Genomic DNA, 26,953 nt, shown 5'->3' on the forward strand with positions numbered 1-26,953 from the left:
AGGTCCTTTCCAACCCAAACCATTACATGATTCTAGATAGCTGGGTAGCATTTAGCATGACTCCGTATTTCACTACCAAGTGCAAAGTCACGGCTGTAAAAGCCCATGCTTATAAACCCTGGATGCTGCCCTGGGTGCAGGTAACTTGGTCCTTCTGGGGCACACACAGGTCTGTGTTTGCAGGCAGCGTTCCCCCTTGGCCTGGGGCGCTCGAGGCAGGCAGCAGCGCTTCGGGAAAGTGCCTGGAAAAACAGAAGGCTCTGTCCTGAATCCTTTGTGGGAAGCCGGGCGCCCCGCCGCAGCCCAGCGCAGCGATAACCTGTCGGTTTAATTGTGCTTTCCCTCCGGGGCCCCGCCGAGGAGGAGGAGGAACAGAAGGAGGAGGAGGAAGAGGCGGCGGCCGGTCGGTGCCGGGATGGGCCGGGCTGCCGGGCAGGCTGGGCCAGGACGGGACGCGCTGTCGGTGCGAGCCTCCGGGGAGCGCGGTCCCCGCCAGCACAGCGGGTAGGACAGCGGGGCTTGTTTCCTGCGGAGCTCGCTTTTGACCTTCCCCTGATCCTTTCCTGGATTGGGAGCCCCGGGGCGGCTTTCCTTGCCGGGAGAGGACCGGAGGGCACCGGTTACCGCGGTGGCAGAGCTGAGCCCAGGCGGCTGCGGGTCCCGGCTGCGGGCTGGGTGGGCTCCGCCGTGATCCGTTGCCCTCTCCCTGGTACCTGGGGCTTCTTCATCTGCGCAGAGCTCTTGTCTCACTGCAGTGGATGCCGGTTGAGTGACTTCCCAGCCCTTCTCGGTGGCGATCCCCCCCTGCCCGGAGGCGCTTCTGGGGTCTCTTCCTGTTTTCGGAGGGGATGAGGAAGAAGGGTTGAGGTTGAAAAAGGTCAGATGCTGCTGGTGCATCAGAAAGAAACCAGGGGAAAAGGAACCAAGCCCGCGGAGATGGGGCTGCAGGGGCTCAATTTACCAGAAACCAACGGGAACAGGGCCTCCAGCCGGGAAACTTTAAAACCCCAGGGAAGGCTGGTGGCTGCCGGCAGTGGGGAAATGTAGCTAGCAGCGTGTCTGAGGCCAGCACTCCCTCCTGCCAGCATGTGTCAAACCGTTTAGGGTGTTAATGGGAAGAATTCACCAATTAAACAACATTCCATCTTTTTGTGTTTCTGTCAATGTTTTCCACGTGTGCTGTCCTGAACATTAACCTCAAATCTTTTTTTTAATGATGTGAAGCATTAATGTTGCTTGTCTTCTGTAGTTTTGTTTTCCTTAGCTGTGATTAATCACCCCGTTTTCCTATTCCAATTAAGCTGCTTACTTGGAGCACTGAGACAATCAGTGTCTCATCATAAGAGCTGGTTTCAGAATTGCGTGTCTTGGGTTCTTGGTAGACCAGAGGTCTTTTCAGTTTCAGGCTATTGTATTTTACTGGCAGTTGTAACAGGAGGGACTTTACTTGAGTCAATGATCTGTTGAAGCATGAACAGGCTGGGAGGGGGGCTCATAAAAGCAGAGCCTTGATTGCACATGTGCACTTGGGTTTACTTCTCACAGACATTACATCCTGTAAGAGAGCTCAGACAACTACTGAGGCACTATGGGCACTATCCATTGCCCTCGGATGAGAATCTGTATTAGATGTTTGAATGTGATGTTCCAGTCGTAGTTTTTGTACATTAAACACAGAGATCAGTGAGTTAATCTTTGACGTTGTCAGGACGATGCACAATGTTCCCTGGTGAGCTTAGTCCCTTTTGGCAAGAAGACAGGACAAGTACTGGACCTGAGATGCCTGAGGAGGGGAAGAAATAAAGGAGGAACCTAACTGCTTGCAGTTCCCAGGCATGGGAGGAGGCTGGGGCCTCCTGTGTCCTGGTGTTTTTTGCTCTGTGTTCAGCAGTGGATACCCAGAAATAGTAAGGAACAGAGCTGATCTCTGCATGCATTATTTTGCAGGAAATTCTGAAGCATGTTACTTTTGCCAACACTTGTGGTGTATTTTTTTGTAAGTTTTGGATATTTTTGATTGACAGCTTTGACTCCACAGCAGACTGCCTTTCCTGACAGGGCTCCATCACCATGTCCCTGTTGGGTGATCAATAGATGTATCCAGGGTGACTGAACCACAGCTCCAGCGAGACACCCCTTCAAACCTAAGTTTTTGTTGGAAAACAAAATAGTAGATCTTGTGGTTTTAGAAATAAACCATGAGTCAGTGCCTGCTTTTAGTGGAAAGCTTTTTTCAGTATTATTTTCCTTGGAGAAAGCCAGAATTGTCAGTAGAAAAACCTCACGAAGGGAGTGATTTGAGCAGCCTTGGGCAGCAGTTATTGAAATCCAGTGTTCATAGAGGGATGAGAAATGAATGCAGTTTGTCTTGTCTGTTTCTTGCCTCGACAGCATCCAGGAGTGAAACACTGCCTGCCACATCATCCTGGTGTGGCACTTTTTTCCGAGCAGGTGGCCTCTATATATCTTTACACTTGGCTCCAAAAGCTTGCATGGTGTATGTGGGAATACAAGCCCCTTTCATGCCTTGGTGGATTTTGTACTCTTTGTATACTAGTTGCGTGGCTCCTTGGCTAACAGAGCTGTAAGTAGCCAGGTTTATTTTCCATGCTTTTGGGGCATATATGAAAGGTTTTTGGGACCTAGGAGTTCTGCTGGGATGCTGTGTGCTGTACCAAGTGCAGGGAAAAATGTCATGAGCACGTTCTAAAGTTAATGACTATGGATGCATGTTCTGAATAGTGGCTCTTATTCTCTGCCCTGTGTAATATTTCTCTGACGTGGTGGTGAATTTTAGCAAAACTTTTCTGGCTCATCCTGCAGGAATCACGTTTAAGTCTGTCAAAGAGTGTTGCTGGGAACCTTTCTTTGCAACATCTAAGTATGAGCAGCGCTGAAAACAGGATCCTTGATAAAATGAACCTTGTCTATCAACCATTGTGGTTTTTCTAATGAGAGCAGTTTGCCACCTGCAGCTCTGTGGTGTGTGTGACTTAATTTTGGAGATATTGTAAACGTGAATAAACAACCTTCTGACCTTCCTCATTTCCATCTTGTGCTTTATTTACCATTTCCTTCTTTTCCTCTTCATCCTCTCTCACAGTCCTGTGTCCTTGCAGACATTTCTTATTGCTGGCTTGAGACACGTTGCCAATTGACCATTGTTTCACAGCTATTTCAGACAAGAGGAGGAAAGGGCTTGCATGGTGAGACAGGTAGCCTTCAGAGTTTAATGAGCATCCCCTAAATAGCACAGTCAGCTAAGGTCTGCGGGCATCAGAACCCTCGTTCTCACCCTCTGACTCCTGAGCTTTTGTGGTGGCTCAGCAGAGCTCAGTGGCGGAACCCTGTGTGTGTACATGGCATCAGCTTCTCCATTTCATGAATAGAAGGGACTTTAATAGAGAGTTGTGAACAGTGACATCAGAATTCCCCCGTGACACTGTGATCCATGAGCTCATCAACTGTCCTTGACAGGGTAGTGCTGGGAGAGGTAGGTTTATTATTATTCTCCATGGAATTTTCTCGGATAGAAGGAATTCATTTCAAGGCCTGAATGCTCGGTATTACACTCTTTATTAATTACAATCAGTCAAAACAACATTGGCACTGAAGCTTGTGTGGGAGGGTTGTTTGTGGACTATTAATTATTTTCAGTCTGCTTGACATGATGTGAAGGATTATTAACATAACCAGTCTCGCAGGTGGTGATAAATTCAACAGGCATTACTCCTATTTCTTAAAGAGGTTGCTTTTCACTATTATTAATCTTTCACATAGCTGCCCTCTTCAAGCTGACACAAATTCCTTTTAGAGCTGACCTAAACCTTGTAATTTGGCAGGAATTTAGGGTAGTTTATTGAATTCAAAATACAATTTTCCCTCCCCTTACTTAATACAGTGACTAAAATCAGGGCATTTATTTCATCTTGTAGAAAGTAAAACATCATGACATTATCTCAGCACTGCAAAGTTACCTTCCGTTAAATTCTGTGCCGTACCAATCCAGTTTAAGGGGAAGACCGTGTCTGTTAAATCACAGAAGAATTTTTGTCTTCTCTTTCAGTTAAACACTTTCCCCCAGCAATATGGCCACGAGGACCATTATTTCCATAGAATCATAGAATGGTTGGGGTTGGAAAGGACCTTAAGATCATCTGGTTTCCACCCTGCTGCCATGGGCAGGGATGCCTCACACTAGACCATGTCATATTTTCAGTTGTTCCTGTATGTTTGCTTTCAATATTGAGTGTAGCAACCTGAATCATGAAGGTCAGACTGAGAAGGGACTTAATGCTGGTGAAGAGGATGGATGCATTTTTGGACCAGTTTGCACTTTAGATCTATCTACAGTCTCCTCTGTTGTATTACTCACAGCTCTGACATAGTATTGTCAGCATATACATAAGCATTATATTGCTTTTATGGCTTTGAAGGACTTTTTTTGGTGAATATATATAAGTTTCTTGCTGGAACTAGTATTCAGGTTGAAAGGGAAGGCCAGCTATGTAATCTTACTCATTTTACTGCCTCCATTGGCATGTATTCAGGTAATTTCCAAGCATACATTTGCTGTCTGGTACCATACTATATTGACTACTGAAGTGTCCTGGGGATTCAATGGCTTTTGAAACTGGAGCAATAAAAGACAAATTCATGAGAAAGTAACATAATAATGTGAATACCTATCTATTATGTTGACTGAAATCTATGTGTGAGAAAGGTTAGCCTTCTAATAGCCTAAATAGAGAGCTACTTGTGTGTATCTGTAGGGTCGTGTCCCCTCCTGTTACCTTTATTAATAGTAAATATCTTTTTCCCTCATTGAGCAGGTATGGTGATGGTATATCTGTGGTTAAAGGAGATTAATCTGTTCTTAGTTTAGTTACTCACTTGTCTTGGCATATCAGATGGGTGAAGATCAATTCATGTGTTTACAAGTACCCAAGCTGTTTTATGATGACAACACTACTCTTATGATGAAAACATACCTTTCAGTATCCCACCCGTACAGCCTTTGTATCGTGCCTTACTTTCCCCAGTCTAAACAAAGCTTTGGTGCTGCTGTTTGTGTTAGTTTTCTCTGTAGACACAACTTTGCTGTTTTTTAAGTTCCGCTGCAGTCTGCCTTGTGTTGTTCTTTCCATACAGATGGTTTTGTGGGGCTTGAAAAAAGCTGTCATGAAAAATATTGTTTGTCCTAAGGCGAACTTAAACGCAGCCTTAATGCTCGGTGCAAGTGAAGGGCATACCCTACAGGCAGTGATGGCATGCGTCATCTCCACAGATCCCTAAGTCTTTTTGATTGCAATTAGATAGAAACGTGTAGCAATGTAAAAAATTGCTTATATCTCTCTTTTCTATGTGCCTTCACAATTAAAATGCTGCAGACAAGTAAATATTGAAAAGGAATGTCTATTTCTTGGCTTGAGTTTTAATGCAAGTAACATTTCAATGGCGAAGAAGTTTCTATCCTGCCATTCATATGTGGTGCAGCAGGTAACAGTGTAAGGTGTAGTTTAAAATGTCAATTACAGAGCACAAAGAGATAACTGAGAGACGCTGGTATTGTCAGTGCACATTACGGGGCTCCTTCAGGAGTACAGGTGATGTCAGAAGTCAGCAAAGTGTCCTCTCAACTCTGTTTCCTAAAATACGGACTCAGGTGAATTACCTTTGCCCTATAACTAAGCTCTCAATGTGAATGGGAGCTTCCTCAGGAGAGCTCAAACCTTAGTTAATACTGTAGGGATCTTTCTTACAAATGACCTAAATGACTTTTATAGTCCTCCTTTCAATTTTTAACCTGCTTGCTTGGTTTCAGGCTTTTCAGCTGCACGTTTTACTTATAGCATTTGTGCTCTGGTTTTGGTGGGTGAGATGGGAACACAGAAATCCCACTTTTCATGTACCCCAGCTGCACAGCCAACAGATTATAGTTCCACCTGTGTTGGCAGGGATTTCCTGTTTTAGAAGATTAATTAGAGTTGAGTAACTGAGTTCCTCTAAAAGAAAGGATTTTCCTTTCCCACATGGCAAGGGAGATTGCAATCTTCTGAAGCTGTAAACTTGTTCGTACCTACCGATGAAGCAGTTGGTACCATTTAGAGATACCTAAGTGGTTTCAGCTCTGGTTGGTTACATGGGCATAGATTGGAGTAGCTGCTGTGCCTTCCTTTACCTCTTTTAGAGGTTGTCCTTGTAGCCAGTTTTCTATCCAGCTAGATATTTGCATCTTGCCCTTACTGTCTCTTCTTTCCAAGTCAAAAGTTGCTATCTGTATCTTACTACACCTCAGAAAACAACTGCCCTGCTTGACTGGGAAACTTTAGTTTGGCAAGTGTGCAGAAGTGGTTTTGAACCACAGTCTGGTTTGCATGACCCTGAATATTCATGTAGAAGCAGTTTTCACTCTTTTCTGTTTATTCCTTCTCTTTTTTTATCCCCCAGTTCAGTCTGTTGAGTGGCTAGCACTTCTGTCTCACCCAGCAACCTTGTCCTGGTGTAGTTCCAAAAGTCAGGGGGTGAGGAAATGGTCTTTTTCCTTGTGAATTTTGCCTCTGACAATTTTTCTCAGTCATGTTTACAGTATTAAATTGACATATTTCTCACCTTGTTATGAAGTGTATTTGAACACAGCTTAATTAGGAGATCTAGATTCTACCTTTTTACTCATTTTGTTGGGAGATCATTGGAAGGGTGGTCCTGTTTGTTTTGAATATGGACATTTGTGTGCACATACACAGCTTGTCTTTTCCCCTAGAGATGCACTGTTAGAACTGCAGCATGGTTAGTCTTGCTCTGCCAGTGTCTGAGGAAGCTGAAGGAGCTGGTAGTGACTGTGCTCCTGGTAGACTCTTCACCTTTCATAGTGGGATGAGGTCAAAATGTATAAAGAAGGTGGTGCCAAAGCCTGATCCAAAACAGGACCTGGCAGACAGATGAGACACCTGCAAAGTGAAGCAGTGGGGACATACCTTTTAATCAACATCTTTGTCACTGACATGGACAGCGGGATCCAGTGCATCCTTAGCAATATGCCAATGACACCAAGCTGTGTGGTGTGGTTGACACACCGAAGAGAAAGGATGGGGTCCAGAGGGAGCTGGACAGGCTTGAAAGGTGGGACTGTGTGGACCTTATGAAGTTTAACAAGGCCAAGTGCAATGTTCTACACATAGGTCGGGGCAATCCCAAGCACAAACACAGGATGGGCACACTGGGTTGAGAGCAGCCCTGAGGAGAAGGACTTGGGGGTGCTGGATGATGGGAAGCTCACCATGAGGTGGTGGAGGGGAGATTTAGATTAGACATTAGGCAGAAATTCTTCCTGTGAGGTAGGTGAGGTGCTGGAATAGTAACAGAAGCACATGGCACACGTGAGATGTTCTTATTTTCTTCACCTCTAAAACACAGTCCCATTGTGGAATATTCTGTGTTTGTAGTTTGTAGTTTGATCTGTGCTTTAAATTGGCAACACAGGACAGGTGACACCATCATTTTAAGCAGTCTATTTTTGTTATTGCTTTTTCCTCACATACTTTTTTGGGGAAGGCAAGATGGGAAGGTCTTTCCATAGCTGGGAACAGCTGGATTTCCAGAGTGCCAGAACTTGGTGTGTTACATCTCTGAGCCCAACATGTGGTTACAAGTGAGCATGAAGTCAAGATGCAGTAGGATGGGAAGAGTGCAGAGGCAAGGGTCAAGAAGGGATAAGAGGAAGGAAAAAAAATGAAGGGGATGGTGGATCATCAAAAATGAATAGGGAATGCAGAGAGAAGGGAAGGAGTTTGAGGGACATTGAGATTTTTAACTTTCTAATTTAGGCACAAGCTATAAAAATGTATTCATATATCTCTGACATGACTTGCTTTGAAGGCAAGTAAGGTTTTCCATGAATAAAACTCTTTGTTCCTCTCTCTGACCTGTTATACTCAATCTTTTAGAAGAATTCTGATTTAACAGCAGCTGTAAGAAGGTACTGGAACTGGTCTCCTGATTCCACCCTAGCATCCGGAACCAGCACACCAATTGGTGATTAATAAAAGCTGTAAGAAGCAATGTGGTCTCCACGTGTTATGGACTCCTAACTTACTGTACAAGCAGCAGAATGAGATGTTGTCCTCTTATAATAACTCCTCAAGCCCAGATCTAGCATTGTTGATTCGAGCCTGCTGTTAAATTTGAGATTAAGAGAGAAAATAATTCTTAACAAACACTTGGAAAATGCTGTTTGAGAGCTGTAACATTTCTCCTCCTCCTGCTCTGTGTCTAGGTGGAATTTTGGCTACAAACCAGGCTCTAGTGTGTTTTTTTCCACTGTGTACTTCATTTGTCACATGCAGTTTTAAGGACTTGGACTAAAAGCTTTCAGAGCAGCTAAGAAAGCTTTTCTTTTCTAATCTGATGTAACAAAAATCATTTGATACCGATTTTAAACCTCAGACTGACAAAAATTGGAAAAACAACTTGCCAAATGACCGGCCTCTGCCAAGTACCTTTGGAAAGGCTGCACTCAGCCAGCCAGTTTGGAGAAACAATGTGGAAAGAAATGGAGTTAAGCTAGTTCTTTAATAAGTGTCTCCCTTAATATCATTATAGTGTAGGTCGGATAGGAAAAACTGAAAGGAAAAAGGTGAACTTGAAACCTTGGAAAATCATAGCCAACTAGATGGAAAGGCTATAAAAAGAGGGGATGGGTGGAAAAGGGCAGAATGTACAGAACCCGCCATGTGCTGAGCACAGATAGGTTTGGAAAGACAGTTGAACTCAGCAGGATTGCTCATTTGTCTAAGGTTACATGTGTGGGTATGTGGAATTGATCACTACAGCCACAGAGTGCAAAGCTAATTGTGACTCTGCATTAAAAAGGCAGACTGCTAATTAAGATACTCAGCATCTCAGTATCTGTGAAAGAACTTTAGATTTATTTTAATAGTTATTATTACATAACAAAAATAATGTGTAATTGTCATTATCTATTTATTATTATTATTATTATATATTCAGATTTAGATTAGACATTATGAAAACATTCTATGAGGGTGGTGAGGTTGACAGAGGTTGCCCAGAGAAGCTGTGGCTGCCCCATCCCTGGCAGTGCTCAAGGCCAGGTTGGACAGGGCTTGGAGCAACCTGCTCTAGTGGAAGGTGTCCCTGCCTGTGGCAGGGGTTGGAACTGGATGAGCTTTAAGGTCCCTTCCAACCCAAACCATTCTATGATTGAATGGACTTGAAGCAAGCAACTGCAGTAATGCAGAACTGACAGTGAACTTGCTATGGAGCCATTCATTTGTAGTTTTCTGACTTCAACAGCCTTAAATCTAACCTTTATGTGTTTGTGTGCCACCATGAGGCACCCCTTTTGTGACAGAACTTGCCTGTTCTCTCTGAAGATCTGTGCTTGGGTGCTTGTTAAGAGTTATCTCACTGGGGTGTGATTTCTTTTGTTTCAGGGTCCGTGTGCAGCATGGGGCGCCAGTTTGTCCTTTGAAACATCAATCCAGAAGCACCTTTCAGGTATATTTTAGCAGGGTGTGGAAAACCAGTATGATGCTCAGTGCTCTAAGGGGCAGGCACCCAGAGGAGTTGTTACTGGCTGCAGTGAGAAGCACAAAGTATCTTTTTGAGTCTTCCTATGTTGTTGTTTAATTCAGGGTTTACACAGTGCAATCAGCTCTGCAATTAGGCTCTGTTTGAATTTTTTCATCTTTGGAGGGAGGTTGTAGCATGATTCTTAACAACTCAAAATAATCAAGTTTTTAATAGAGTTCATATGGGCAAACCACCATAGAACTGTGTATCTATTCCCTCAGATGAAGTCATGGGGGAAGGAGAGAAAACAGCCATAGAAAATCATGCTCAGTTTGTCAAGGTATGTTTGTGGTAAATGCTAATTTAGCTAAGCATTATTGATTCTTCGGTTTGCATAAAACGATTAAATCACAAAGTACAATGGCATAATCTTCGAAAGTAACAATCCTGTAACAGGACCTTGTTTTCCAGATCTGTGTATTTCTTTTTAACATGTACCTGTGAAAAGTGGTAGTTTCAGATGTGACTAAGATGAGAAGAGACAAGCTATGTAACTCTCTAATACTTTATTCAGGGGGATATGTAGTATTAGAGTAAAGATTTAAAGGTTAAGTACACGTTTTAAAGTTAAATTATTAAAGCAAAGCACTAATGTTAAATCATAACGCTTTCAGAGGTTATTTTAGATATAAAGAAATTGGCATAGGATGGTTTTGAAGTTTACAGGCAGTTATTTCACAAATAGACATTTTCTTTTCCACTAATTCTTCTCTCTCTCTCTGACCTTTCATACTCAATCGTTTATAATAGCTGCAATTTAGCAGCAGCTGTAAGAAGATATTTGAACTGCTGGTCTCCTTGTTCCATCCTAGAAGAAGACTTTTTTCTTCTATTGTGGTTAAGTATTGGATCCATTTGTTGTTAATGGCACGTGAGAACAAATATGGTATTTTGAAGGTGCATGACAGCTGACGCTTCATACTTTGTGCTGTTGTGAATCACCCCTTGGGTGACATGGTCTAGTGTGAGGTGGCAGGGGGGTTGGAACTGGATGACCTTAATGTCCTTTCCACCTCTAACTATTCTATGATTCTATGTTTGATTGACCCTAACTGGAAGTTGTACTGGGCAAAAGGAATTTTAAATACAGCTTACTGTAAGGATGCATTTGAAGTTTTGGCCTAAATGATTCTGTGTTTGTGCCAGTTGTATGGTGGCATTAGAAATGCTGTTGGATTTGCATGGAATAATTAAAGGCAGCGTGTTCTTGTTTAATGGCATTACACCATGCTTTTCTTTAGCAGCTCACTGCAATTTAGGATGCAGATCACTGCAGTTGAAATAGGCTTCCCAAAGATCCCCTCTTGAAACAATGTGAGTTGCCATACTGTGGTGAGGACAGACACATATCTATGGATAGACAGGTACGTAGATATTTCCATAATCCAGATGTGTATGGGCTGTTATTGTCATCTGGTCTTGGCCTTCCATAGTCATTATTCTCTGTGGGATGAGTGCCCAGACTCCCTGGTCCCTGGCAGGATGTGGTACACAGGACTCATACAGAGGGGGCTAGGAGGCTGTACTGCTGCCCAGGGGCTGCTGCACTCCTGCCAGAACCTGCCTGACAACAGCACTGTGGTGGATGTTAGGCTGAGCTCTGTCGTTTCTCGCCTGTATTAAAAAATAGAAGATCAAATTGCTGTGAAGTTGCAGGGAGGTGTGGATTACATTGATCTATGCATGTGTGCACTGTGCATACCTATAAAGCCCCTCTTCTCTCTGTCTGCAGCACCATGTCATGCTTTAGCCCATGTGCTGCTTGTGCAGAGGCTGTGGCAGATTCCTGCCTCTTCCCCAGGGCCCTGCAGAGATGTCTCTGGGCAGGAGCTGGGGGACATGTGTCCTGTTTGCAGACGATGGTGGTGGAGGAGTAAAGGAGAGTGCAAATGCATTTCTTTTGCTGTCATCACATTCCCCTGGTGTCCCCAGCATAAGAAGGACTTGCTGGAGCAAGTCCACAGGAGGCCACAGGGATGATCAGGGGCTGGAGCACCTCCCGTATGAAGACAGGCTGAGAAAGTTGGGGCTGTTCAGCCTGGAGAAGAGAAGGCTGCGTGGAGAGCCCAGAGATTCCAATATCTGAAGGGGCCCTACAAGGGTACTGGAGAGCGGCTCTTAATCAGGGACTGTAGTGATAGGACAAGAAGTAATGGGTTTAAACTTAAACAGGGGAAGTTCAGATTAAATATAAGGAAGGAGTTCTTCCCTGTGAGGGTGCTGAGGCGCTGGCACAGGGTGCCCAGAGAAGCTGTGGCTGCCCCATCGCTGGCAGTGTTCAAGGCCAGGTTGGACGAGGCTTGGAGCAACCTGCTCTAGTGGAAGGTGTCCCTGCCCGTGGCAAGGGGCTGGAACTGGATGAGCTTTGAGGTCGCTTCCAACCCAGACCAGTCTGGGATTCTGTACCTGAGCTTTGGTGCCCTCAGTGCCTTGACTGAAAAATAAGCAGCTTTTCAGTTGAATACAAGTACTTGCAAAGTCTAGAAGCCACTGGTACATCCAAAAGTCCACTTAGTCCTGGCAGTAATGTTCTTAGAGTCTGGAAATTAGTAGTTTTATTAGTCTTTGACACACACACAGAAGTTGTTTCACAGAATAGAGAATTAATAATGCAGTGAGTTACTCTTTCTCAGGAAAGAAGCAGTGGCTGGCCAAAGCTTTCCCCAGAGGTGTTTGTGGATGGTTTGGTGTTTCAATAGTTCCTCTTCTCTGAGGGAACCAAAGGCATCATGGAAATATTATTCAAAACCTTTCATCAAAACACTCCTACTGAGCACTGGCGTTCCTGTGATAGCTGTAATGCAATCATTAACTCACTGCTGTGGTGCTGGAAACTGTTTTCTGAGCAGGAAAGGCTGATTCTGGTCTGGTTTTTGCTTTGTGTCTGTCCTGATCAGCCCAAACAGAAAAACAGACCCACATCAGTTACTGAGGTGTGCACAATAGTTTTCATGTTCTTGTGATCTGATTTTGCCATGGTGGCCATAATTTCTGTGTCCTTATGCTTTACTGTCTTTGAACAGTCACTGATATCAGTGCGCAGTTATTGTACATAGGTGGGAAGCTGACTACAGGCTGGTGGCCTTGGAGCTGGGAGCTGTGGTATTCAGTACTGCTAACCTGTTCTCATCCAGATGTGGGAGATGAGGCCAAAAAGGCTACTGGTATAAGCAGGGGGAAAGAGGGTTTGAAGGAGGTTGTTCTCTGGTATTGCTGCTTTCCATGTATTGCCCAAACAGGAGCACATTTCCCACTAGCTGTAGTTTGTCTCTGGGAGCAGTCTTGTTGAAACTCAATAATAAGGCCCAGGGAAGCTAACTTCACTTGTAAGGAAGTCTTCCAAAACGTGTATTGGAGACAAGTGATCAGCAGTGTAACAAGTTGTTAATCTCCTGTTCTTTGAATGTTCTTACCTTGTGTTAGACCATGTGTGCCATGGATTACGAATTCTTATCAAAGTCACATTAAAAAACCCCAACTTGCCCCACAACTCTCACCCTGTGCACTTAATGGACATTAAAAGAAACAATTTATACTTGGAAAAAGTTATAGAGAATGCATGACTTCACCTGTCTTAACAGCTCTCTCCAAACTTTTTGCCCAAGCACTTTTTGGAGTGGAATTTGGTGTTTTTTCCTGGTCATTCTTCAGATCCTTGACCCTAGGTCAGGTCTCTCCTACAGAAATCAATTTGAGAAAGTACAAATTGCAATGGAAAATCCCAGATATTTCCTTTGGTAGTTCTCCTTTGGGACTAATGGTTCTGAGTCTCATGGAGGTGATTCAGGAGCTCATCTTCATCCTAGTGATGTTTTTGCTTTTAAGCATGTCCCCTTTTGGCTGGTTAGCTCAGAATTGCATTTGTCCCTGTGGTGGAGTGTTGTAGACGGTGAAGTAAAAGGAATTACTGGCATATGCTGTGCAAACAGTGTGCATGCCTAAAGCAATACTAAATTCCAAGGGGATTTCCTCTTCTGGATTGACAAGGACTGTGTCTTCTCAATACTATGTTCTCACACCTTTGGGAAAAACATGTGACAATACATAAACCAAAACTGGGGAGAGGGGACATACTGTTGGCTGATTCATGATGGCTCATGTAAAACAGCCTTGGTGGTATGAGAAGAACCCAGCCTATTTCCAGTTGGATTTTGTCATTTATCCTTACCAGAACTCTAATATTTTTGGGACATCAAGTTACCCCACTGTGTAGTCTTTAAGGCCAGGCAGGGACTTTCAGAGGACATCTCAGAATTAAGCTTCATTGGGTAAGTTTCAAGGGGTTTAAGATCTATATTGGGAGATAGGGGAGGAGGAAGATTCCAGTCAGTGATTGGTAGGGAATCATAGAATGGTTTGTGTTGGAAGGGACCTTAAAGCTCATCCAGTTCCAACCGCTGCCATAGGCAGGGACACCTTCCACTAGAGCAGGTTGCTCCAAGCCCCATCCAACCTGGCCTTGAACACTGCCAGGGATGGGGCAGCCACAGCTTCTCTGGGCACCCTGTGCCAGTGCCTCAGCACCCTCACAGGGAAGAAATTCTTCCTAATGTCTGATCTCAATCTCCCCTCTGTCAGGTTAAAGCCATTCCCCCTCGTCCTGTCCCTACAGGCCCTTGTCAAAATCTCTCTCCAGGTTTCTTGTAGCCCCTTTAGGCACTGGAGCTGCTCTGAGGTCTCCCATTCAGGAGCCTTCTCTTCTCCAGGCTGAACCAGCCCAGCTCTCTCAGCCTGGCTCCAGAGCAGAGCTGCTCCAGCCCTTGCAGAATCTCTGTGGCCTCCTCTAGAAATGCTTCATTAATAAGCTTTAGGTGCAGAGGAACTGAGGAAGTTGTTTTTCCATTATCACAAAGGGAAGCAATACCAGTTAAGCCAAGGACTGCAGCAGAAACAGTTACTGGAAATGTTTTCATGTTACTTAATACCTTGACATGCATTATTCAACTTGTGTAATGTCAGCCTGGGTGGAGCAGAGAGGAATGGCTTTGCAGAAGAATTTGTTTGCTCCCCCTGGAATATTTTGCTGTTGATTGCCCGAGAAGGTAGCTATAAGGTACATTCCAGGAATAATTAAAAAGAAAGAAACCACTCTTCAGCCACATCTTCCTGAACTTTTGGAATGTATTGTCTTGCAAAGTGACCTAACCTTGTCCAGATGCCTAGCCCTTCTCTGAGCAGTGATATCCTGCCAGCCTTTCTTCATTGTAGAACAGAATTGAAGCAAAAGCCATCTATGAGCCCCCTGCAGCAGGACAGCTACACAGTAAATGGTAGAGCCATTTAAATTGGATGCACTTCTCAGAGGCATATGCAGCAAACACTCTCTTCTGAGCAAGCTACTTAAGCACATGCTTCAGTTTTCCTGATGTGTCTAAAGGGCTTTCTGAACTGCAGCCAAAAGGGTTGTGTATTGGGAAAAAGGCAGGAAGTTTGTCTGCTCATATTAGCAATGTCACAGGGATACAGTGGAGGAGATGGGAGGCAGAGACAGATTGCGAAGCGTGAAGTTAAGCTGGCAGCTCTCTGCTCCCCTCTGTGTTTACTTAGCATCCACACAGACAGTAATTTCATGATTCACCTGCTGAATGATTTGTTTCGCTGACAAAGCTGTGATAAATAGAGACTTGGCATCATTTGCACAGTTGCTGGATCTAAAGGCATATGAGTCATATAAATGAAGCTTTCAGACTTGTGATAGATTGCCAGACAGAGTGGGTGAAACACACACATATTTTGATCTGGGTAATCAATAGCTGGAAACATTGTTGTAAAAAGCAGTTTAGCACGAAGTTTGGAGTTTCCAAATCAGTAAGGCAGGATTAATGTGTTAGTTTTGAAAGTAAGCATAACAATAAGAATACATCCTTCCTCCTATGCCCCAACCTTTCTTTTTTTTTTGGCATCTACCCAGATTTTGTAACGTTAGCTGTTGTGGACTGAAAATTGAAGATGATGCATGTGTAGCTACAAGAAACTGCCTAAAATGTAATTCCTAGAAATAACATGAGTCTTCCTGATTCAGGATTCAACCCAAGATTGTGCTGAGTGTTGTGAGATGAGCTAGTACTGTAGATGCACTACCAGAATGTCTCCTGCATTGGCTGCACACTTTGTGGACGCTGGTCTGAAATGTGTCGGAATGCTGGTTTTTCTGAGGCTGGCACTCAGGGCTCCTGATCATGGGAAGTGAAATTAATAGAGCTGTGAGAGAAAGTGTTTCTGGTTGTTTCAGCAGAGCACTGAATATTCTTGATTCTCACTGATTTCAGTGTGTCTTGGTGACTCTGCACTGATCTTAGTGTAGGATAAGAGTTGTATAACAAAAGGGCATTGATATGATTAGATGCTAGTGAATTAGTATTAGAGAAGCTTCTAGAAACTTGAAGCATCCTTAAGAAATCTATAAATGCCTTTGGAATGCCTATCTGCTAGATATATGTATCTTTTATAGTCCTTTTAAAAATAGGAACTCATAAATAGTATTAAAATTGTAGCACATTCACCACAGGGAAGAATTTAAAACCTGAAATTTTAAATAAGGAATCCAAAATAAAAGTCCATTTGTAGCTAAGAATTGGTACTTTCAGAGGAGTGATGTTGCTTGTAGCCCTTGTTTATCTTGTACTTGCTGATTTGTAACATTTCGCATGAACTTTTTCAGTTTGCCCTATATGTAGGTGTAGATAGATACAGTAGCTTTCTAGTAGTGCGTAATTATCAACGAGGTTGAAGTTATCCTGGTTTTCTATGGGCTAGCAAAATGTTAATGAATTATCTGTGTTTTATGGTAGCAGTAATATATCACATTTGCTTTTCTCTCTTTCTTTGGCACATGACATATAACTTGGCCAAGATAAAGAAAGATCTGTTTTTGAGCAAGTCTTTCATGGTCCACAAATGGCACATGACCAAATCCAGAGTGATACTCACTGTGTACTGAAGGTCACTAAATGTATTTGAGTCACAGGGTAACCACGTCCATGTAAATTGGGGTTAAAGACTCTGTGTTTTCTGTCTTACAGTGGTCCTACACAAAATGAAATTTTACTAACTGTGACTTACACCACTGTGGCTTGACAATGAACTTCTCTAAGCAAACTTGATATAACATCAGTTGAAAGTCTTCTGCAAGGCCAAAAAGAGGAATAATAGCATATTTCATATCTATAGTCATTAGAAGATGTGATAGACTCAGTATTATTCATGATCATTAGGAATTTTCATGCTTATATCCGTTCTGTTATCAGAATAAGACAAAAAGGGTAGCTGAAAAATAAATATGTAAAGAAGGTGGGTTTCTTTGAATCATTTGAATTCCAGTTCCTGTAACAAATCTCCTCTTAGTCATTGCCTCTCGCTGATAACAGTAATATACCATTAACCCAAGAGATGTAAAACTGCTGTGCTGTGCTTGGAAGGGTGTCAGAAACTCCTCTGGTAAGGATGAGAAGGTCTTTTATTGCCTTTTCAATTGCTGGATAGTCTAATCCTAGTAAGCATTTTAATAAAATGGATCTACTGAAGTAATTGTGAAGCCTGATGTTTGACTTTCATAATGAACATATGGCAAAGATGAACTGCTAATAGAGCTGTGTCAAGGCAGGTACAGCAGCTGTTAGACTCAACGTGCTATCTAACACATTGCAACCTGCTGGACATTGAAGCCTATTTTTAGCAAAAGAATAAATAAGCCGGCTGTGCCCTACTTTTTGTCAAAATGTGTCATGGGATCTTTATATTTGATTAGAAAAGTCAGCAGAAATAACACAAGGGAACTCAGCGCCTCATCTGAAACCTGGCAATTCTGACAAACCAATGCTGCTTTCTATTACACAAATATGTTAATACTGGGTATGAGGTCAAGCCCATAAATTGGGCAGCCGAGGTAACAGCTGGTGGGAGATTTGGCTGTGTGGTGTGTGAGATTACATGTGGCCACAAGTCCTGGTTCTGTTAGGCACTGGCTATTCAAGATTTTTTGATGAAAAAAGTTATTTTGTAGTCCTGAATAGAACTGTTTTTGCAAAACCTGTGTTAAGAAGCTGGAAAAGTTTTAACTATGTGGAGATATTATACAGTACAATACAATGATGTACCTTCTAGGTGTAGGTTTACGTCGCAAGCTAGGAGTGTTCTGTTCCCAACTCTTACTGGCACACTTGCAGCCTCAGTACAGAGGGACTCTCCTTTCCAATCCCCCAGTCCCAGGTGTAGGGAGCCAGAGAAGAGGTCATACTCTGCAGGATAATGTACAAAGCCGGTGCTCCAGGAGAGCTTTGGTGCATTAAGGCCTCTCTCCAGTTTGGACCTACTCATGCAGCTTGCCTAGGTGGCAAAAAGGGGAAGGAACTGAGCTCAGTCATTCACAGCAGGGCTCTGTCTGCCCTGATGTGTGGATCAGCTGACCTCCTGCCACTTCTGGTGTGTTACAGAGGCTATGGGAGGTCAGGGAGCTTGAGTTCCTCCAGCCTTCTATTTCAAGTGGCTTTACGTCATTGAAGTTAGGCTTAAAACTTTAAGATGAGAGGCCTCTGACTGTAAGGGAGTGGAACAATGAAATGTCAGGATGCTGAGTGTTTGGGTATCAATGCTGCTGGCTATTTGAGGTGCTGCTGTAGGTAAGAGGATGGTTTGCCTCTCTGGCTTCCATACATATGCTATAAGTTCTCAGAGAACTTTTACACTAAATTTTACATGTATTAAATAACTTGGTTTAGCAAAGCACTGTTAAAAGCTGCTTGTTCTTGCTGCAAGCTGTAGCTTCATTAGCTGAATTCAGCATCTGTTTTGTCTGACATCTGCATTTGCAGTCTGGTACTGAATGTCACTCAGTCCATTATTTGCTGTTGCCTCCCCCTTCACCGGAGTCAGTGTGAGAAACAAAGAGAAGCTTATTATAGACACACATGCTGGTGTAAAGGCAGGCAAGGAGAGCAGCATGCTGTACAGAACCACCTTTGAGGGACTGTTACTCTTATGAAATTGAGCGAGGGTGTCCTGCTGAGTTTTTCACCATGCTGTTATCAGTGCACCCTGAGAGGCACTAATGGCAATGGCCAGCTTTGATTTCAAAGAGTGGTCTAATGTCTGCAGAGATGGGGAAGGTCCAATCCAGCAGGCCAGCTTTTATTGAGACTGTTACAGTATGTGGATCATACTATCCACGTACTGTATCTTCTCTATCATATAATTTACTTTCAGCGTACAAAATTCCTTGGGAATCTCAGTATTTGCTTTTTAGGAAATTAAATATAGACTTCAATGGTTAAACCTGGTTCTTGTGACTTTTTTTCCAAACACATGGCTTGAAAGAGTCACACCAAAATTACTTACTTGCTGCTTAACAACACTTGAATTTCAGTGACTAAAGAGAGATTCTGTCCCCCAAATGGTAACAACCTACAACCTCAGGTAACAGGGGACATGTTTTTCTAGTGTAGATGAAGGGACTTACAATGGGGCATGAAAGTTGTTTTTCTTAATTCCAGGTAAGCTATTTTTTGAATGTTAGAATTCAAACTGGCCTTTTTTCTAGTGACTGCTGAGGAGACTGTCATGTTATTTTTCATACACAAGATCTTCTGAAGCCTTTTATTTGGCAGCATGCTGACAGAGGAATGATCACACAGTGTAGAATGACCATTATTCTCCCTACCATTGCTCACATAATTTTGAATATAACTTCTTTTTTTTTATTATCATTTCTAAGAAAACAAGTATTCATGAGAGATTCTCATGGTATTCTGTATTCACCACAAAACATTCCTCATTAGCTACACAAAGCTGATTTGGTTTGAAGATGTTGCCATTGTATCCCAATATTGGGCACTAGCAAGTTGCTATGAGCATTTAAGTCTTGTGAGTAATTATTTCTAATACTCAGCTGTGTTCTGGATTGTTGTCTTTTATATTTACTAACTTGAGTTCTTTTCAGACCAGCTTTTTCTACATTAGGCCGAATGTCCTTCACATGGCATTTCCACTTAGATTTTCCTTCTCCCTCCATCTGGGTCTGCTGCCACAGCTCTGTGATGTCCACAGATGCACAGATGACTTGTGTGTTAGTTCCTTTCTTCTGACCACTGCGGTGATACAGTAATAAAATAAAGTACATCCAGAATGCTGAAAATGACCCATTTTCAAGTGACCAAGAGTATGCCCTAGGTGTACAGCTGTTTCACATGCAGACATGACTCAGATACAGCTTTTTTAGACAAAACTCTTGTTATTCTGACAACACATGTAACAATAGCCTGGGGGGGGGGGGGTAGAATAAGTAGTAGAACATTGGTTGTTTTGTGAAGGGGGGTGGGAAGAAAGAGAACCTAAAGGTAAGGAAATTGAAAAGTAAAATTATAGTTAAAGCCTTTAGTTAAAGCCTTGGTTTTTTTTCCATTGCCACATTAGGGTATAAGAAAGTTTCTTTAAGATGTTTCAAGATGAGTTCCTTATTCATATTGCACACACCGTCCGTAACTCTATGTGTGATAAGAGCATGAATAGCATGCAAGTTAATTGACTATAATCTGAAATACGTTGATAAGTACTGATTGAGATCTCTTTGCTCCTACTGCTAAATACTGATATTGTATTTGGAGGCATTAAAACACAGAATGGAGAAGAAATTTGAAGTCAGGGATTACAGTCCTACAGAAAAACTCTGCATAGGCAGATTTCATTAAATGCTATTCATAGATATAGCAGAAATAGTCTATACAAGACAATTTTTAAGTGCTTGGGGCTCTATGCGTGATACTTTAAGGCATTGTTATTAAATGGAGAAGATGGCAGCACAATAGATAGATTTTGAAGTTTCTGGATTGTAGCCCTCTGCTCAGTCTGGTAAATCACTCACATAGTTGACTTACGCTTTACAAAGTCCACATTGGGTCCTGTAGAACAACAACCTAAAGGTGCAAGATCCAGAGCCAGTAGCTCTTTTCTAAAAAACACATTATTTGTCCTTTCCAGGTACGAACCCATTTGTCATAAGTGAGGCCAACTAGCAAGCCAAGATGTGAATACCTAAGCCAAGACTATATGGATATTTAATGTCAAACCCACAATTATTAGAATGGTTTGAAAATGGGATGGTTTTTGCACTGCTGCATTTCATTAATACCTTATTTTTCAGAAATAAGTAACAATGTAAACTTTAAACAAAAGAGTCAATGCGCTGAACTGAACTTCATTATATAGAGCACTATCTATAGAAATGATGTCTTTGTACGATCTGTACAAACAAGATCATAAACAAGTTTTGCTTGAAAACTATTGGCTTTTTCTTCCAGGAAGAGGGGAAGTCAAGTGAAGTTACCACACTCCTGTGGTATGAAGCAGCAGCAAGGTCAGAAACAGCGCCTGTGGTACTGAGTGGCTTTAGAAGAACTGGTTAAAAGCAGGAAGGGGAACTGTTAGTTGGTGCACACAACAGGCGAGCTGTGAAGGCAACTGACACGCGGTAGGCAAGGCTTCTTACTAACTTCTGCCCTTCCACTGAGATTTGCCTAGATGTTGTATTGTGTGCCCACTGTGAGTGCAAAACCCATTTGCTGAAAAGAGTGGAGAGATCGTTGTCCTTCCCATAAATTTCCAGTCAGTCCTTGTTGTAGTGCATTGGTTTGTTTGTAACAAACAACTAAACATCCCCTAGATGTTTTCTAACCCAGATTTAATGAAGTTTTAGTGCCTTGAGCATTGGGAAGTGAGGTTGATGGAGAAGTAGATTGTCCATCTTTCTATTGTCAGAACTGGAATAACTGGGAAAATGAGCAGAGTAGAATAGACAAGACTAGTAATACAGCTTGATTATTAGCATAAGGATGTTAAAGTATGCATAATATGATCATAGTCTTTGAATGTGGACAGGGATATGCTATGCCTTGCCCTATTTTCATTAAAGGCAGTAGGAATGTTTCTGCTGATTTCAGTGGGTGGGGACGGTGCTAGCTGCATGCAAAACCAAGTTGTTTCATTACTAGTTACATTCTACATTGTGTTTCTTTGATTGCTTCTTTGAAGAAGCCACCGATTTTTTACACATACCCCTTTCAATGCAATTATTCCTAACAGCTCAGCACCAAGGCTCTTAAAACGAGGCTGTATCACGGAAATCATTGGCAAGGCAATAAGCTGCTCTAATGAGGTCTTCCCTGCTGATTTCCAAAAGCCACTTAGCGAAGCCTGCTCTTTGATGAGCCTTTTCCAGTGTGAACAGCACGACTGCCTCTTTCAGTCTCCTAGACCACGCTTAGACCCGTCCTGATGCCTGAGCCCGGCCGCTGGAGGAGGCGTTGGGGCGCTTACCCCCGCGGTGGCCGGCACTGCGAGTGAGGAACGCGGCCAGGGAGCGCCAAAGGAGCGGGGGAAAGCAGATGAGCGGGCGGGGAGGCCGCGGTCGCTGCTGAGCTCCGCTGGAGCTCGCAAAGGGGTATTTCACCGCTGGCTCCGCGGGGCCGGCTTCGCCCCTCACGGGAAAATGGACCCGGGAGCGCTCAGACGGGGCGGGGACGCGCCGCCCGATTGGTCGGCGCCCGAGGTTTGATACTGAAAGCTGCGAGCGGATTGGCAGCCAGCGGCCAAGGGGGCGGGGCCAGGACCCGCAGGCGAAGCTATCGCCTAGGTAACCCCGGCACCGGGGCTGTACGCTCGGAGGACGCAGGAACGCGGCGCGGTCGCTGCCGGTGGCGGCGTGAGGGAGCAGGCTCCCCGCTAGCGCCCGGGCCGCCGCGCTGGCTGCGGGCGGCGACGGAGACGGCGGCGGCCGCTGCTGCACGGGCAGGTGGGTGTGCGACGGCAGGCGGGCGGACGCTGCGCTCTGAAGGAGAGACGGGACGGGACGGACCTGCGGGACATCCGCGGGCGGGCAGGTCTGCTTGGCGGGGGGCCGAAGTGCGGCGGGGCTTCCCTTCGGCTTGTTTCGGTGCCTCCTTGCGCAGCGGCGCCGAGCTCCGCAGGAAGAGGGAGCGCTCTTCTCGGCTGCCACCCGTTGCGACACGGGGGTTGCTCAACCCGGGCGGGAGGCGCTGCCCTCTTCCCGGCGCGGGGGCAGGTTTCGGCCGGCGGCGGCGGCGGCGGCCGTTTGTCAGCAGTCGTGAGGAGCGCGGGGCCGCCCTTTGTGCGTTGCGCAGCGGGGAGCGACGGTTAACGGCCGCCGTAACAAGTGGGGTGCGGGCGACGGGGGGTGAGGGGGCTGGGCAGCGGAGGAGCCCGCCCTGACGGCCCTTGGCCGTCGTTTGTGATCTTTAAGGGGCGTTCAGGTTATTCGGTGCCGCCGGCTGTTTCCAGCTGAGTTTCCGAGCGCTGTTTCCGTCCTGAACCGCAGGAATTTGTGTGGAAAAAGTAGTGTTTATGTGTTTGCAGTTGGATGTTTGTTCCGTGTGCAGCCCGAGGGGCGTGGAACGCGGGGTGACCGCTTTGGCCCTGTGGTGCCATCGGGTAGTTTCTCAACAGGCAGCTAAGTTCTTCCATAGGTGAGGGCTTGTTTCTGTGTAAGGGACTAATGTGCACATTAAGGGACTAATGTATACTAAAAGTTCCTGAAAGAGAAGGGGAGAACTTCATGCCAGAATGGCCTGTCCAGCATCAGTGCATGTGTTGCTGGATGCCTTCTAAAACCCAGAAAGCTTTAGTGGTTTTCTGCCAGAACTTTAAGCATTTACACTTTTCTTGTCACCAGATACATTAATGAGTTTTGTTCATTTGAAATTGCCATTGTAGCCAAAGTAAGTGTTCTGTATTCTCTAAGTCAATGCTGCTATTACACTGTTGATACTGGGAATTGTTCAGGCTTTGTAATCTCCTGAAACTGGGCATTGCTAGGAACCCCAGACACATGTTATTTATGGTTTCAGGCTTGTAGTTTAGGGTTCAAGGTTATGTGAGTACATGAAGGGTGTCGCGGAAATTTGATTGGCCTGTGGTCTGTAGCATTAGTTAAGAGACCCCCACAACTATAGGTCTTAAAAGATCAATTAAAAGGTGAAATAAAACTTTATAACACACTTGCTGTTAGGAAAATTGCATATAGAGAAATACTGGGCACCCAGACACTTGGCAAAGGGTTGCGTAGTGGAATGCATTAAGGTGCCTGGGGAATCAATCACCAGCTCACTTGGATACTTCGATCTGGAGTCTTCAGTTCCATCTGATGATGGTTTTCCAGGCCTTTGAAGTTTCATGCCAGCAAGCAGTGCTTTTCAGAAGAGTGAAAGAAAGCAAAGGATTATTGGACAGAACTTGTTTGGTGACTGGTTTTCTTTTGCCTTTTTAAAAAGGGCTATCAGGGATATCAATAGCATCAAAACTGTTTTGTTATGGATTGACTGGGAAACGTGTTTGGATGGGGGGTCAGCCTGGAGTTGAATATTTTTTAAGAACCTTTCTAAAAGGAGCTTCCTCCGTACATGGTCTTAAAGTATTTTTGTTGATGCCTGTTTAAATATCTGGTTTTCGTGAATAAAAATCACTTCCGTTAAGTCAGGTTTCACTTCCTTGGAATATCTGATGTCATACACTTGCTAGTTCTCCAATTGTCTATAGACTTTTGGCAGAACTCCAAATTCTAGTGTAGGAAAGCCTTAAAAAAAAAAAAAGAAAAGAAAGAAAATCTTTGATTCTTATGCTAGAATGTATCCTGCCTCTCCTGCCTGATTTCACTGCTCCTTTCTTGCAAGTTAAACATAGAGTCAGTAGGCTTCTGAAATGTTGTGCATGTTTTAAATAGTTTGCATATGTCTGCAGTATGCTCTGTTTCACAAATGTGAAATTTAAACCCCAAATCCTGTAAAAACACAAGCTGCCAGAACGCCATATCCACGAGGAGGGTGCAGGAAGAACACTAACTGGTGTGACTTAGGAGTGGGGTGGAAATGCAAGCTGGTGTTGTGTTCCAGCGACCAGAGGCACAGTTCAAGTAGCTGAAGTACTTCTTCATAGGCCTAGGTACACGTGGAAGCTTTGCTTTTAGCTTTCTAAAAGTTGCCACCAATTAACTTACCTGAAAATCAATACAGGGGTTGCTCGGTCGTGGGCTATGGGATTGTATTTAATGCGAAGTCCAGGGAGCTGCTTCTGCTTCAGGTGGACTTTCTGACTTGATGCTCTTGGCAGCAGCAGACCATGAAGTTCACCCTTTTTCACAGCTGGCAGTTGTTGTGAAAGCAGTTCACGAGAGAAAAACCTGAAATAAGCATTATTTCCACAGTTACATAGGAAAACTTGCTTGGTTGGGTTTTTTTTTAGTAAATGTGTGTTTGTACTCAAACAGGTACCCTTGGGGCATGGGGACACATAGTGTTCCATGCTGCATCTCACATCTCATTTCATTTGCCTCAGATTATGATGACTTTGAATTGTGGAGAGCTAAAACAATGTCAGTGTTAGTGTCTGAGTGCATTAAACAATTTGTTTTGTGGCAGTGTTGTTAATCTTTGCAGTCGGTCACCATGCGAAAGTTTCAATATGGTTTGTTTTGATAACTAAATCACATCTGGTGGCTAAAATCATCTTACATTAGAAATGTAACTATTTAGTACTTTAGTTTTAGAAATCACAATAGAAACTTGTAAGCAAAAGCTTTGGGTTGGTAAGGTGTGTACTTAGGGTCCACAGTTAGCAGCAGGTACCAGTGTGACAGTTCTGTCGGAAATCCCAAAGCAGGGGTTCTGCAAGGTGAAGGTTACATGTATTTGTATTAATACCTGAAGTACCAGTTAGTTTAGGCACAACATTGACTAATCTGTTTTACAGTCTGTCAGTTTTACATGGGTAAATATTGATATCTCAACCTCTGGTGGAACTAAATTCAGGAATGTGGTTCCATTTACATATATTAGAGTGGCAGAGTGAGGTCGTTATGTGCAAATGCTTGTGGGTATGTAGCTACCAAAATAATTGAATTTACATATTGGCTTCAGAAGATGAAAGAAACAAATAGTGGCACTGATGTGTCAAAAAAGCTTCCTTTGAGAAGCAGGATTGGAGCAATTATACTGTCTCCCACTGATAATCCTGTTTTTTGGGGTGGGGAGGGGTGTGTGTGTATATATATATATATATATATATAGTTTATTTGTTTGGTCTTGGCAGTTCTAGGTAGCCAAAGTTGAATTGTTAGCTACAGAATACAACCTTTCCTCACTCTAGTTGTTTGCACATAGAGGACTCAGACAGTCTTTGGGTACCATCTCTGCTACTTCCACTTCACGGCTCTGGCTGTAGAGAAGAATGCCCTGAATCTCTTTTAGTTGCATTAAATAGGAGGGAGGCAGGAAGGGAGGGGGGCAGCTGTGAGAATTTCAATTATTCACTTTCTTGGAATTGTGAGTTAATTGAAGTTGGAGTAATTTTGTGTCTCTGGAGCTAAATCTACATATGTAAATTATATATTTCTTTTGGGTATTTAAAAAGAGTACAAGAAAGATGAGTACTGTAATTTTTCTCTTGGAGCAAAATATACTTAATAAAAACTTGCTACTTAGAGCTTTTGTTTCTTTTGAAATTGTTGAACTTGCATATGTTTGGTGTCATTGCATTAAATATTCACTATGAAACTGTATTGTAAAGGGTGCTTTTCTGATCCCAAAATAACTTGCTATTACTTACAGAAGTTATTGTGATTTTTAGAATAGCTTTATGAGTTCTACATCAAAATATCTTCATCAGAGATACCAGCGTCTAGTTTTGTGCTTGTGTAACTTCACTGTACATGTAATGCTGAATGGAGTGAGTTGACCTGACTGAATAGGTCTGCTTCTAAAAATAAAGTACATTTAAGAGATGGTGAAGAATTGTGACTATTACACATATAATGGCTGAATAAATACATTCCCCATCCCTTCCATGACAACTGACTGGGGAAGATATATCCTATAATAGGACACCCACCCATCCCACCTCCTCCCCTCCTCATCCCTTGTTGTAGGTTTAATTTTTGGGCCTGTATGTGGTGGTATCTTTCTTCTTTGCGTGAATTCACTGGCAAGAGAGGAGAGGGTCGCAATCCTGATTTCCAATTTCTTTCTGAGACCCAAGTGATAAGTGTGTTCTCATGGCTGTCTTTTGGGGTTCACTAGGACAAGGGGGAATGGCTTTAACCTGACAGAGGGGAGATTGAGATCAGACATTAGGAAGAATTTCTTCCCTGTGAGGGTGCTGAGGTGCTGGCACAGGGTGCCCAGAGAAGCTGTGGCTGCCCCATCGCTGACAGTGTTCAAGGCCAGGTTGGATGGGGCTTGGAGTAACCTAGGCTAGTGGAAGGTGTCCCTGCCTGTGGCAGGGGGTTGGAACTAGATGAGCTTTAAGGTCCCTCCCAGCCCAAACCAGTCTGGGATTGCATGACTATCAAAGGTTTAGACTG

General features: G+C 43.6%; 1 protein-coding gene across 4 annotated transcripts in view; it reads left to right on the top strand.

Moving 5' to 3' along the window:
- Positions 1–380: 380 nt before the first annotated feature.
- Positions 381–26,953, top strand: part of PIK3CB (phosphatidylinositol-4,5-bisphosphate 3-kinase catalytic subunit beta) — a 103,154-nt gene continuing 76,581 nt past the window's right edge. For 2 of the 4 annotated variants that reach the window (XM_062613230.1, XM_062613231.1), the window contains exon 1: positions 22,236–22,375. The gene's annotated coding sequence lies outside the window, so the exon portion shown is untranslated. Of the gene's footprint in view, positions 505–20,885; positions 21,056–22,235; positions 22,376–26,953 lie in introns of those variants that run through there. The other 2 variants (XM_062613228.1, XM_062613229.1) reach the window with 2 other exon arrangements.

This window comes from Pezoporus occidentalis, unplaced genomic scaffold (genome assembly GCF_034315485.1).
Source record: "Pezoporus occidentalis ecotype Australia unplaced genomic scaffold, CSIRO_AGI_Poc_V1 ctg164, whole genome shotgun sequence".
Taxonomy (NCBI): domain Eukaryota; kingdom Metazoa; phylum Chordata; class Aves; order Psittaciformes; family Psittacidae; genus Pezoporus; species Pezoporus occidentalis.